This window comes from Pyxicephalus adspersus, chromosome 2, assembly GCF_032062135.1.
Source record: "Pyxicephalus adspersus chromosome 2, UCB_Pads_2.0, whole genome shotgun sequence".
Classification (NCBI taxonomy): domain Eukaryota; kingdom Metazoa; phylum Chordata; class Amphibia; order Anura; family Pyxicephalidae; genus Pyxicephalus; species Pyxicephalus adspersus.
This window is the reverse complement of record NC_092859.1, coordinates 61,043,271-61,057,501: the sequence shown is the minus strand read 5'-3', so window position 1 is coordinate 61,057,501 and position 14,231 is coordinate 61,043,271.

Genomic DNA, 14,231 nt, shown 5'->3' with positions numbered 1-14,231 from the left:
ATTTTGGGAAATTAAAGAAATTTAGGTTGATAGATCAGTGCTTGACAAATCAACTATAGAAAACAGAGAATAGCGGAAGGTAAAAGATACTGAGCGGGTGTAAACTTACACTCACTTACCAAGAAAAAAACAGATGTGGTCAGTCGGACAAATATCCAACTGTGGGGGGTAGATTTACATGTACTTTTACAAGTACTTTTTCCTTTGTTTTTTAATCAATCTTTGTGGACGAGGGGGGTCGGCAACCACCCCAAGGGAATTAATGAAAAAGGCATGAGAAAAACAAATGGGACTTCTTATTCATAGAGGGGACTAAGACTGATCGCTCTTATGGAATATTTGGGATGTGCATGTGAATGGTCAAATATGCAGGGGATATACACATTGTCATTAAACTTGTCATCAAATTGGTTTGGGGGAAGTGTCAATGTCATATCAACCTTCACTTACATATCATGAAATACTCATTTAAAACATTTGAAAAAACCTTCAAATTAAGACATTTTAATACAGAGTTACAAAAACTAGTATGCTCAATGTGCGGTAAATCACACTTATTGTTAGGGAAAATAAGTGTCATTTGGCAGGTGCCCATTATCCTGATGTGAGACCGGGGGTAATGGGAAGAAAAAATAGGCACATCCCAATCTAACATTAGAATAAACAACTAACTAACAACTAAGAGAAACTAATGTTTCGACAAATAAAGGTCCCTTCATATTTAAAAAAAAATTTTCATGGGGACAACATCATCGTCTTGCATCTCTTCTGGGGCTCCGCATCCAATCTTGGGCATCTATTCTGGGTTCTGGTTCCACCTTGTGGAAAGTGTTCTTGACCATGAGTGGAAAGCTCTGGAAACCAATCTGCTAAATTAATAACAGGTAAGTGTAGTTGTTGAAGGAATCTTGGCAAGTCCTCTGGTGTATGGAGGTGGTAAGATCATCCCTCAATTGTGGTTGAGAAACAGAATGGGAATCTCCAACGGTAGGGTATGCAACGTTCTCCCAGAGCTGAGAGTAGGGGTAGAAGTGCCCTCCGTTGTTGAAGCGTGATAGATTAGAGATTATGATAGAGATGCATTTCCGTTTCATTATACAGGATGCGTTCTTTGGAACCAGCTTGCCTCATAATTTCCTCAAATTATATATAATAATATAATTACATCCCGAGGCGGATCTCCTTCCCTACCTCTATGGACTCTTTCTATCTCAATTGGTAACTCGGCCGGTCGGTCTAGTAATTCATTAAATATGGCTTGAAGAGCCATAAATAGTTGGTCCTGCATCTGTCTCTGTTATCGAGATCTTCCACATGACAACGCATCAAAATAAGTTGTGTTGTATGTTGGCTAGTAATGGTGCAGAGTTCTTGGATATCGGATTCTCTATTGGCACAAGCTTGTTCCACATTAGTAAGTCTAGCGGCAACCGAATGGATATCTTCTTTTAAATCAAAGATACCAGCTGTAAGGGTATTTTTGATATCAGAAGCTAGTGTTTGAAGATCTGCATGTTGAGGGAGTTGGCTCATGTATGCCAGCATTGGTACTGTAGGTAGTGGGGCAGGTACAGGCATTTGGGAGTCACCTGGGTCATATTCCTGGGTTGATCTTGTACTGTCTTGTGAGGAGGATTGGAACATTTCAGGTAGGTTGCGCCTGAGTTGTAAATTAGGATTGTTCCCAGAAGGTTGTTGCTGGCCAATTTTCCCTATATTGTTGTTGTCAGATATAAAGCTACAGTTCCCTCAGGCTTTCTAGGCCCCTTTCTAGTGTGTCATGGTTACTGTTAAGCTGGTATAAAAAAGCATAAAAAGTGGAGGTAAGGGAGCTCAACTGCACACCATCAATATGTAGTATATTATGTCTGGTTAAATATTGTCTTTAGAAGAAGGTTGATGCCCTATAAGGGTACTGTGAATCAAATACTGCAGAGTAGGGGAAGTCCCCCACCATATTGTGCAAACCTAACTTCCAACCTCTGAGACCGAACTCATCAGCATCAATGTGTCTGTGCTGTGTCCTTAGCAACAAGATGGTATCATTGAGAGCTCCTTCTGCTAGGCTTACATGGCTTTGTCTATGCCGACCACAGAGGTGGGACTAATAAGAAAATCCAATGACAGCAGGCAGGGTGGGGGCTATCTAAAGGGGCTGTGTCCACATGGATTACGACGCTTAGTGAACACACGCAAGATTCCCCTAATATTAATTAGATAAATTCAGATTTTATGTGAAATGCCAACCCCCAGATTATTAATCAGCACAATATACTGAGTTCACAAAGACCAAACTAGGCATGTCTGGGACTTATGGTTCACCAGATCTCACAGATCACTGCAGGTCCAGGGGATCTGTGTCTCCTTTAGTGCCACCCACCCTTTTCTCCCCTGCTGCCAGCTCTGCTAAGGCATCATCTCCTCAGTACACATCTCGGTCCAGGTCAAGGTCATGTGACTCCCAGTCAGCTGCTCCACTACCACAGAGGACTAGAGTGTTTCGCCGACGTGCTCCCCCTGCTGGTGGAGTTGTGAACACCACCAGCCTCTAGTCTCCTGGACTCCCTCTAGTGGTGGAGTAGGATGCAGCAGGTCACATGGCTCCAATCATTACAGGCCCTGCCCTTAAAAGGAAGTAAAGGGCAACAGGAAGTTACTTTGTCTCAAGGAGTTACTTTGGCTCTGCTTCCAGGTTCCTGTTGTGTGTTTCTCCTGCTCCATTCTTTGTGTACTGACCTCGGCTTGTTTCCTGACTAGGCTTGTTTGCTGCCCGTTCTGACCTCTTGCCTGTTTCCTGACCAACCTTGTTCGCTGCCTGCCCTGATCTTTTGGCTCATCTGACTACTCTCTTGGATTTCCGTCTGGCACTACGTTTTTGTTCCAGCTTGTTTAGCAGTTACCTGCCTCTGCGTGCACGGGGGCCGCAACCTGGCAGTTGCCCACAGCGCAACACCCTCACCTCTAGAGGCTCTGGTGAAGACCGGGCAGCTGCTTAGACTCTTCGCCCTGTGCACGTATCTACTTACTGAGCTGGTGACACAGAGGGTCCACTATCATGCCGTGCAGCTACCGTGACACCAGAACAGGCTAAATATAGTTTCCAGGCTTTCCTGAGGCCTAGGAGACTAGTTCTTCGTCCCAAAATGCTCACCATATTGATCCAGCTACACAATCAGCCAACTACTACTGTATACAGGACGGTATAGTGGAAATATAGAGATTAATATTATATAGGTTTCTAATTACAGCTCAGAGGTCAGCGGCCACGATACTAGCATTATCTGAGTTTTATGACACCTGGAGACACAAAACACTTTTACAATGCGTGTTGTAATCTAAAGGGTCTGGAAGGATTCTGATTGCCAGATAAAAAAATACCTAAAAGGGGATATTTTTGACCCTGGTCTGTTATACTTTTAAACAAAGACCCTAAAGTGAAACTCCAGCCTCCACTTCTGTACATTTAAGGGAAGATCTAACATTAATGGTATCCCCAACATCACAGTGAGCATACACTTTAACTACCATTTATTGGTACTTGTAAAACTATTTTTCATATACCAGTTTATTTTCATGCTAATCTCAGAAGACAACACCTAACTTTGATTACTCAAACAGAGAATACAAATTTACGTTTGAAATACATTTCGATACAATTTATGATTGTTTGAAAATGCTCATAAAATGTATATACTGTAATATACTGTATGCTGTAAATACGTATATAATGTCATTTGAGGGAATACAGATGCCATGCATTATGTATATTGTGTATATAAATAAACATATAAATTTTACTGATGCCTTAAGAACACTTTCAGGAGTTTTAGGTCCTACCACAGTTTGACATATCACAGTCATTTCTTTTTACTCATACCATTCATGTGATTTTTTTCATGGGACTGCTTGTAGGATCATGAATACATCTGAAAAATACCCAAGGCCTGGAGTGGCAACAGTGTGCATGTTTTTGAAATGTTCCCATTCTAAGATGCAGTTTAATTTCCTGCTCTGTACAACAGTACAGTAAAGTTTACAAATGAAATGGACAGTCCCTCAAGTCTGAGGAGTTACTTGCTCATAAATTAAATAGCCTTTTTTATCACATTCATAATAAATTTACTGAAATGCTCATCTTAGAGCATGCTCTAGGAAATAATTGTATATTTGATCGCATCAGTTTCGATTAAGTCATATCTAGCCCTGATGTCACCCGCCTCACATTACCCATGTTATCAATATAATTTGCTGTTTATTCTTACAGGTATCAACAACTAAACATGCTTCTGCCCACTTAGCCTAGTATCTTTTCAGTATTGGAATACTTGAAACACTGTGGATTTTTTTGCAAGGGACAAAAAAGCATAAATCAATCAAGTTCAGCTTTTATATAGGTAGTAAATAGTCAATTAGTGGTTGATTTAGGCTACTGTACTCTGCACAAATTGATAGTCAATAATTTAGCCTATTTACATACCTATACCCAAAAAATAGGCATTTCCTACTGTTAGATTCATATTTTCTGGTACAACAGAGTTTTATTGAAATCACATAACCAAATACAAACGGCAAGGAGTATATAACAATGAAAATGCTTTAAATATAAAAACGTTCATACAACATTGTTCATATCAAAAGAAAAAGTCATATAGCTGTTACTGCTCAGCAGTATTTATAAGTCAACATTAATCAGCATTACAAATATTCCTTCAAAATATAACCATAACAATCCAAAAAAAAAAGAAAAGAAAATATATACCCATGGGTATTGTAACTTCCAGAAAAGAAAGATGAAATACCAGAAGAAAAAGAGGGGTAAAAAGAAAAAAAGTAAAGAGATGTCCCATTACAATATAAAACAAAAAAAAAATACACATTTATATATGTAAAAGAGAAAGTTCTCGGAGACGGTAAAGAATAGTTTAACCAGGGCTGCCAAATAGCCAAAAACCTATAATGAGAGTCATTGATAATGGCCATAATCTTTTCATTATTCATTGTCCCAGACATAGGATTTTTAATTTTCAAAAAATTCAATACAGAAGTCTTCCATGCATGTGCAATAGTCTGCTTGGTAGCCATAAAAATATAAGGGTAGAGGATTTTCTATCAACAATAAGAATAGGAACATGAAACAATGCATGTTGTGGGTCTTTAGATAAATTGATCCCTAGTACAGTATAAATCATATGATATACTCTTATCCATAATCTGGACACTTTGGGACAAAGCCACCATATATGACCCATAGTACCTTTTACAGTGCAGCCCCTAAAACAATTCAGTGACACAGAAGGGAATGCGTGAGCTATTCTAGCAGGAGTAAGATACCATCTCATTAGGACCTTATGACAATTTTCCAGAGCAAGTACATTCCTGGAGGATTTGGATATAGCTAACCATAAATTTAAAGTATCTTCAATAACTATAGAGAGTTCCCATTCTCATGCTGATAGATAGGACACCGGTTTATTAAACCTTTCATCGACAATAGATGCATAAAAAAAGGAAATGGCCCCCACTGAAATTGCCTTATCTCTAAATACACGTTCAAAGGCTGAAACAGTTAAAGAAAGCCATAGGTTACCAATCAGGCAATTGATAAAATGCTGAATTTGCAAATAACGAAAAAGTTCCTGATCGGGAATATCATACTTCTCTTTTAAATAACTAAAAGAAATTACCTCTGAGCTGGAAATCATAGATCCCACCGTAAAAAGGTTTTGCCTAATCCACCATATAAAGCTGGACCTATTATTAGGACCTGGTTGGAAAAGGGCATTATCAAATAAATCCATTAAAGGACGATGACCACTAATAAATTTAATTTTGTACTTAATAGTGTCCCAAACTTGTAAAATATGCATCAAAAATGGGCTCACATTCTTGGGTCTAAATAGTGAGGGGATCCAGAATAAATTTGCCACAGAACAGGAGGGAATAAGAGTCAATTCAATTAATGCCCACAGTGGACAGGATAGATCTAATATGGATGGAGATGAGAGGAACCAATTGAGAGGCTTTATAATAGGAGTAAAGGTGAGGCACTCTGAGACCTCTATTTAATTTAGAATGAAAAAGCACGTGCTTGCCAATACGGGGGGTCCAGATTTCCATATAAATCGCAGCACATTTTTTTGGAGAGTCTGTCATATCCCAAAAGAAAAAGGTATAGGGAGAGCTTGCATATAATAGAAAATTTTAGGCAAAAAAGTAATCATAATGGCATTGATGTGCCCATACCATGATAAATATGGCATATCCCAGGACTGCAAAAGTTGACAAAAAACCTTATTAGAGGTACGAAATTAGCTTTATACAATATGCCATAATCCGCAACAATCTCAACACCTAAAAAAGGCAGCTCCTTACTCAATTGTATGCAAAGTTAGCCCAAAGTATATCCACCTCTGCATCTGTTAGGGAAACATTCAAGCCCTGAAATCTCTTCAAAACTCACAAAAATCCTTATAATTGACGGTAACGTCACGTGAGGGGTGGTTATTTACAACAAAATATCATCAGCTATTAGCGAAATTTTATGAGTATATTGCAAAGTTTTGAAACCTGAAACTTCAGCTCTTTGTCTAATCAACGCTGCAAGTGGTTCCAACGCCAGTACAAAAAGTAACGGGTATAGAGGGCACCCCTGCCTAGTGCCTCGAGCAATAGCAAAAGGTTTAGATGTATAGCCACAATAGCTCACCGAAGCTGTAGGGTTAGAATACATAACATTTATCCATGATAAAAAATCTGCCCCTAATTTCCATTTATTCAAAGGTAAGTTTAAGTATTGCCAGGATAACGAGTCGAAAGCCTTGTTCATATCAAGAGATAAGACCATAAACTTCTGATCAGACCCCCTGGCCAAATATTTAGGCACAATCGTACCTCGAATACTATGAGATGCCTGGCGTCCGGGTATAAAGCCAACTTGATCGGTATGGATCAAAGAAGGCAAATACTCCTTTAAGCTAGCACTTTCGCAAAAAGTTAAGGTCAATATTGGGCAACAATATAGGTCTGTAATTTGACCAGTCAAGATTGTCGTTACCCTGCTTATGGATCAATACCAATTGGGCCTGCAACATACTAGCACTAGGAAGACCAGAAGTCTTGAAATTATTGAAAAGAGCCAGATGAGGGGCAATATGATCCACCAGCTTCCTATAAGAAAGAGCAGTAAACCCATCCGGGCCACCCTTCTTGCCAATCTTAAAAGATTTATTCGCAGCTAACACTTCCAAAACGGTAATGTCAACACCTAAACAACCAGCTTGATCATTATTTATTATTGGAAGTTGTGTTTTAGATAAAAATGTGTTGATCCTCGAAGAGAGGATCCCAGGGGAAACACTATATAATTTAGCCAACTGGTGGCTAAATTCATCTATTATATTGAGAGGGTTGGAAGAATTAACATGACTCCTGGTTCTCAGAGAAAACGCAGGCCTGTATTTAGGTAGCTGCCGCAGTTTATTGGCCAACATTGTACCAATTTTATTGTTATTTGCGCAGCACTTGTTTTGTGTCCATCTCAGATTAGGCTCAGCGGTGTCTACCAAACACAAATTCAAGTCTTTTTTAGCCTATGGGAGATGGGGAGGGTGATTCACCAAGCAAAATCGGAAGTTCGCTCACGCATTTGTATTCGCGAACCAAATTTGGAGCCCTTCAATCAATTTATCAACTAAATTCGCACGGAAGTTATTAACCGGAATGATCTCGCCGCTGGAGACACGAATCATCGGCAGTTTTGACACTGGCCAGCTTGCATTAGTCACTGTTCCCCTAAAAAATAAATCTTTCTAATAGCACACATCTTTCACTTTGACCTAAATAAAAATGTTTGGGCTGTTCAAATGTTTCAAACATTTATATTAGCTGAGAAATAAAAACATTTTCACATGACCTAATATTTTCAGGTTTAGAAGGAGTTAACTGATTTCAACTTTATACACAGGTGCCTATCGAAACGCATCCGATGCCAGACCCGGGGATCGGCCTGGTGATAAATTCAAGCGGGCTCTGGCGGGCGAGACCTCGCTTATGCCAGCGAACTAGATTTTTTTCACAAAAGTCCAAAGCACACACACAAGTTCTTGCTTGCTTCTATAGATATTTATTTATATTTACATATATATATATATATATATATATTTATATACATCATTAATTAGAAATATATATATTTTTTTTTTCCACAAAGGTCCAAAGCACACACAAAAGTTCTTGCTTGATAAATATATATATATATATAAATATATATTTATATACATCATTAATTAGAAATAAATATATATTTTTTTCCACAAAGGTCCAAAGCACACACACAAGTTCTTGCTTGCTTCTAGATATATATGTATATACACATTATATATATATATATATATATATATATATATATATATTATGCATCATGCATGCATGTCTGCACATTTAAATGTGTTTTTATGCATCATGCATGCATGTCTGCACATTTAAATGTGTTTGTATGCATCATGCATGCATGTCTGCACATTTAAATGTGTGTTTATGCATCATGCATGTCTTCACATTTAAATGTGTGTTTATGCATCATGCATGTCTGCACATTTAAATGTGTTTTTAATGCATAATGCATGCATGTCTGCACATTTAAATGTGTTTTTATGCATCGTGCATGCATGTCTGCACTTTAAATGTGTGTTTATGCATCATGCATGCATTTCTGCACATTTAAATGTGTGTTGATGCATCATGCATGCGCCATTTAACCCCTCTAGCGTTCTAATTCTGTCAGTTTTTTTATGCAAAAAGTGATCCTAATTTTTTTGCATTAAATTTTTTTTTTATTGTGGGCCTGTAATTCTTAGGATTAACTCCCGGGTATGATAAATATATTTATTTATTATGTTATAATCATAAATTATAATATAATACATAATTATAAATATTTATTTAAAAAATAATGAAATAATAGACAACAATGTAATCTTAAAATAAAATATAAAATGAAAAATGTACTTTTATTTTTATTTCATGTTGTGTGGTGTGCAAAAACCATTTAAAAGCAGATTACATTGTAATCTGCTTTTAAATTTCCCGCCCAGACACACCCCCAATACATCACCACTCGCATCACCCGGAAGATGACACATCCTCCCGGGTGATGCGAGTGGGGATGTTCTGCACGCCTCACACTGACACTGCTGCTGCTCTGCATCTCCAGACCTTCTGCATTGTGCATCGCTTCTTCTAGGAGATGCGAGCAGCAATAGCAAATTCCGGGGGTGGTGCCAGCTGGCTTCACCCCCAGAATTTGCTATTGCTGCTCGCATGTGCAGTGAGATGTGAAGCACAATGCAGAAGTCCTCAAAACCCATTTTTTCAAACTTGCCTACCCGTCTTCTTCTGTCTTTTGAAACCACCACTACATATCTCCCATCCTTTTGTGTGTGAAATTCCCCCACCTACTAGATTGTAAGCTCTCCGAGGCAGGGTTCTATCCTCCTGTATCACTGTCTGTATTAGTCTGTCATTTGCAATCCCTATTTAATGTACAGCGCTGCGTAATATGTTGGCGCTATATAAATCCTGTTTAATAATAATAATAATAATAATTGTGCTTCGCATCTCACTGCTGATGCGAGCAGCGGGGTGGCGGGGACCCGGGTGGTATTTAAAAGCAGATTACTCGTTAATCTGCTTTTAAATTTCCCGCGTGGCCACGCCCCCGACAGACCAGTGCCCCAGCATGACAGCGGGACCATCGGATTGCCACTGGAGTGCGGGCAAAGGTAAGGGGGGCTTTTAAAGTAACCCTGAGTGTGACTCGGGATTACGGCTTTTTGCATGTAAAATCCACCCCGAGTCACACTCCGGATTATCGCTAGGGGGGTTAAATGTGTTTTTATGCATCATGCATGCATGTCTGCACCATTAAATGTGTGTTAAAGCTGCTTCTCGTATTCCTCAGCCTAAAAACTCACAGTCTTTAATCCTTCAGATGTCCTAAACCCTTGTTTGTAACAACTTGAAATTTTGAGGGTACACAGAGGTTCATCCTAGCTACTACCAAACATTTCTTGGAGGTTGTTGCTGTTTCAAAAGCAAGTGCATCTAGGAGGCCAAAAGCGAAAGATCCATTTATGCCCCCTCCCCCCCGGGCCACTCACTTAGCAAGGAGAATTGGGGCGTTCCCCTTAAATTTATACCTACATTTCAAAGAACACCAATTTATTGGGAATGGTGAGGTGCACAAACCAGAAAATGTAGGTTCAAGTGGGGACACTTGTTCTTTGCTATGTAAGTGGGCCTGGGTTTTTTTTTCAATTAAGGACCCCTTTGTAGACTTGCTTTGGAAAATGCATTCCCAATGTAGGATTTTCAATAGTGTTTTCAATTGGGATCCCCATATCTTCAAATGCTTGAAATCTTGAAATTTTGGAGATATTTTGGGACAATTATCTATGTGGGATCTCTGTGCTTGTACACTCCAGGCTGTAGGCTGCAAGATATGACAAGCAGAATTCCCGAACACAGCTTTTACACTGTGCCCATGATGTCATTACACATGCCCACAGAATGGATATATTTTCCCAAGAATTTTTTTATATAGAAGCCACAGCACAGCTATAGAAAGGGGGAGGGACAACCTGTGTCCCCATCTCATTCTAGCTGCGCTGTTCCCACCCCCCAGCTCTTACTACCAGCTGGAATCCTCTGCACGGAGCACAGCTGAAAATGGAGTGTCCTCTATTGTTCTTTTAATGGATTAGAGCTGCGGATGAGAGCTGGGTAGAGGTCCACACACCTAAGGTTGGCTGTTGACAACTATGTACATGCACATTATTCAATGTGTGTATATACGGTTTGCAAAAATCTTCATGATTCTACCCGATTAAGCTCGTTCAGAGGTGGATCATTTGAAGAGCACTAATTAGCCTACTAACTATCATGCTAGGCTGGAAATTATCTTTATCTGGAGGACAGAGAATACTCTTGATAGATGAGACCCCAATACAGTGTTTGTGGAAGGCACATCATTCAACAGTCTCAGATAGATAGATAGATAGATAGATAGATAGATAGATAGATAGATAGAGAGAGAGAGAGTGTTTTGTCTTTTTTTTTTTTTTCTGTGGCAACAAAATAAGTACACGTGCTGCATTTTCGGACATGTAATGCAGCTGTGCTTATATTTTTCACATAGATTGTATGTATGTCTGGCACTTATGCTTCACTCAAGCAAAAACAGGGTTAATAAAGTTTACATCTAGGAGCCCAATGTTTGGGTTTTCAATTATGTAGGTATGATGTAGCTTAGTGTGGTGGAATCCTGAAGATTTGTAGTAATAGTATACACATACATATCTAGACACATTATTACCAGTTAAGAACTGCAAACAAACTATGCCAATTTGCACCAGAAAATAAATAAATCCATTATCTCTGATTTGTTGTGTTTAAGAAGTGTTTGTTGTAAAAAGAAATAACATTTGTTTTCTCTTTTTCCTTAGACAATGCTTATGCTGCGCTACGATCAGCAGCCGTCCTTTTATGGGAAGCGGTGCATTCTGGAGAGCGTGGCAGACAGATTGTGGACCCCTGCAAGGACTTGCCCAAGTGTTAAACAATTACACCACACTTGGAGTGACCTGAAGCGGCGGAGACTGGATTTCCTCCGCGAAGTGGGGGACCACATCCTGTCTGGTAAGTAATGCATTTTGTCCTCTCCTCTTGTTAAGGGGCTGTGTTTTCAAATGGTTTTTGTTTGTGGAAAGTAGTATTGTCTGTCCTTAGTACTGTTTGTTTCTCACTTCCTATTTTTTCTTACCCTTATTAATTTGTGATGTTTGTGTTTGTTTGTGTTATTACAGCCAAGTCTCCATCACGCCTGCGGCTGCTGATCTTGGGGTGGCCACACAGGCGACTGGCAGTCCCACAGGACGTCCAGAAGGAGCCATTATCAGAGGGGGAAGAGCTATCCCCGGAGGAGGAAGAGCCATCCCGGGAGGGGCCATCCCCAGAGGAGGAGCCATCCCTGGAGGAAGAGAAGCAATCCCCATAGAAGGAGCCAGCCATGGAAGAGGAGCCATGCCCAGAGGAGGAGCCATCCATAAAAAGGAGGAGCCTGCTGCCCAACATCAACAGCCAGAGTCCTCAGACGAAGGAGAGGAGGCAGCCGAGACCGAGGAGATTGCCTGTAAGCTAACCTTAGAATCAACTTTTGTAACATATGTTGCAATTCAACACATTCTCACATTTCATGTAGCTTCAAGTCTTTAATTATGCGTCAAATGAAGGTTCTTTTTAGGTTGTTGGCTAGCATGACTAAAAATAGACATGAGTTGTTTAGTTGTTCATAGTTGTATTGACAAATGTTTGCTCAGAATTTTTGAACGTAGGCAAAAAGTATCAGTTAGAAGTTCTGCATTAATCTATTCACCTTATTTAACCTTACAAATCTACTTTAGTTCTGCCCATCCACTTTTACTTGGTGTTTATTTTTTATCTACAGCTAGTGGAGCGCCCTTGCCAGACCCACCTCAGGACACAAGTTCCTCATCTGAATGTAAGTATGTCTTGATTTTAGATATTGTGAACATTCCTTTAGAACCATGAATATCAACTAGAATATAGTTTGTTAAGCCTTGCTCCATCAAGTATCATTAGGAGTGTATGGCTAGCTTCATGTCTAGGCAGCTTTTAACAGAAGACAAAGGCCAAGGCCACTTAGTCAAGTTTGTCCCTTGTGAAAACCCACAACCTTCTTTGCCAACAAACTGCATCACTTAGGTTCCATAGCCATAATTAGCTTGGCCCCAGGAATCACCTTTCTTTCTTGTTTGGCACAGTGTAAGCAGCAAAACAGTCATAACTTGATGGGATGACATAACTTGAATTCTTTAGCAGTGAGCAATTTAAGAACTAGCTGTATATTATACTATTACATTTGCTTAGTACTTACCTCCTTTTTTTTTTGTCTCCTTCCACATACACAGGCAGTTCCACATTGATGGAGGCAGCCAGCCCTCCTGAGGAGGTTCCAAGCCCCCCACCACCGTCTTCCCAACCCAACGTCATGGCAGACAACCTTCTAGTATGTTGATAGTTTCATTAGTTTGTTTTTTTACAAGAACAGTACTTTTCTTAAATGTTTTTACCAAACTCTTCCGGTTAATATATTATTGTTTTTTCTTCACCCGCCAGGAAGTAGACGGGATAGCCTGTATTGGCTGCACAGGAGGATGTCTGCCATAGAGCGTCAGCTGAGGATGGGCCCCCCTGGTATGGCCCCCCCTGGTATGCCCAGGCAGTACAATTTTTTAAACGTTAAGTTTATATGTTTTAAAAAATTTTTTTATAATGTTATATTTTTATGTTGTATTTATTTATTTGTTGGGTTTTGCACATTTCAGGTATGGGGGAGAAAAAAAAAATCATTTGTAAAAAAACTAAAAGCCAGATTTTTTGAAGGTTATTTTATTTGTTTTAACCCCCCTAGTGGTAATCCCGAGTGTGACTCAGGGTGGGAAAAAATGCAAAAAGCGTTAACCCTAACTGCAGATGCGATCACCAATAGTAAATCCAGGGAGTGGTGCGAGCGGAGATTTCCCGCTGGCAGCACCCCCTGATACTGCTCTGGCTGTTGTCCTGCTCGCATCTCCCGGAGGCTGATCTCCGGGTGATGCGAGCAGGAGAGTGTGCGGGCGGGGGCTTCCCCACCGCATCACTCAGAGATCAGCCGGAGAGTGAGCAGGCGGGGACATCCCCACCGCATCACCCGGCAAGATGTGTGACATCTTCCGGGTGATGCGGTGGAGTGATGGATTCTGGGGGGCGGGAAATTTAAATTTTTTTTACAGTAAAAAACACAACAAAACATAAAATAAAAAAAAGTACATATTGTAGTGCACCAAGCATCATTGCCCAGTGCCCTGATTTACATTTTGCCCACTATTAGCCCTGACTAGTGTTGGTCGAATAGCTCACTATTCGATTCGGCAGCTATTCGCTCGAATATAGCAAAAAAATTTGGGTAGTCGAACATCGAATTCGAACACCATTAAAGTCAATGGGAGGAAAAATTTGGGTTTTTTCAGCACTGTGTAGAGCTTCTACAGCCTCCAAACAGATGTAAAAAGATACATTATAAAAGGATACATGAAAAGATACATTGTAAAAAGATACATTGTAAAGGGATACATTTATAATAATGATTTAAAATTATGTATTATATTATAATT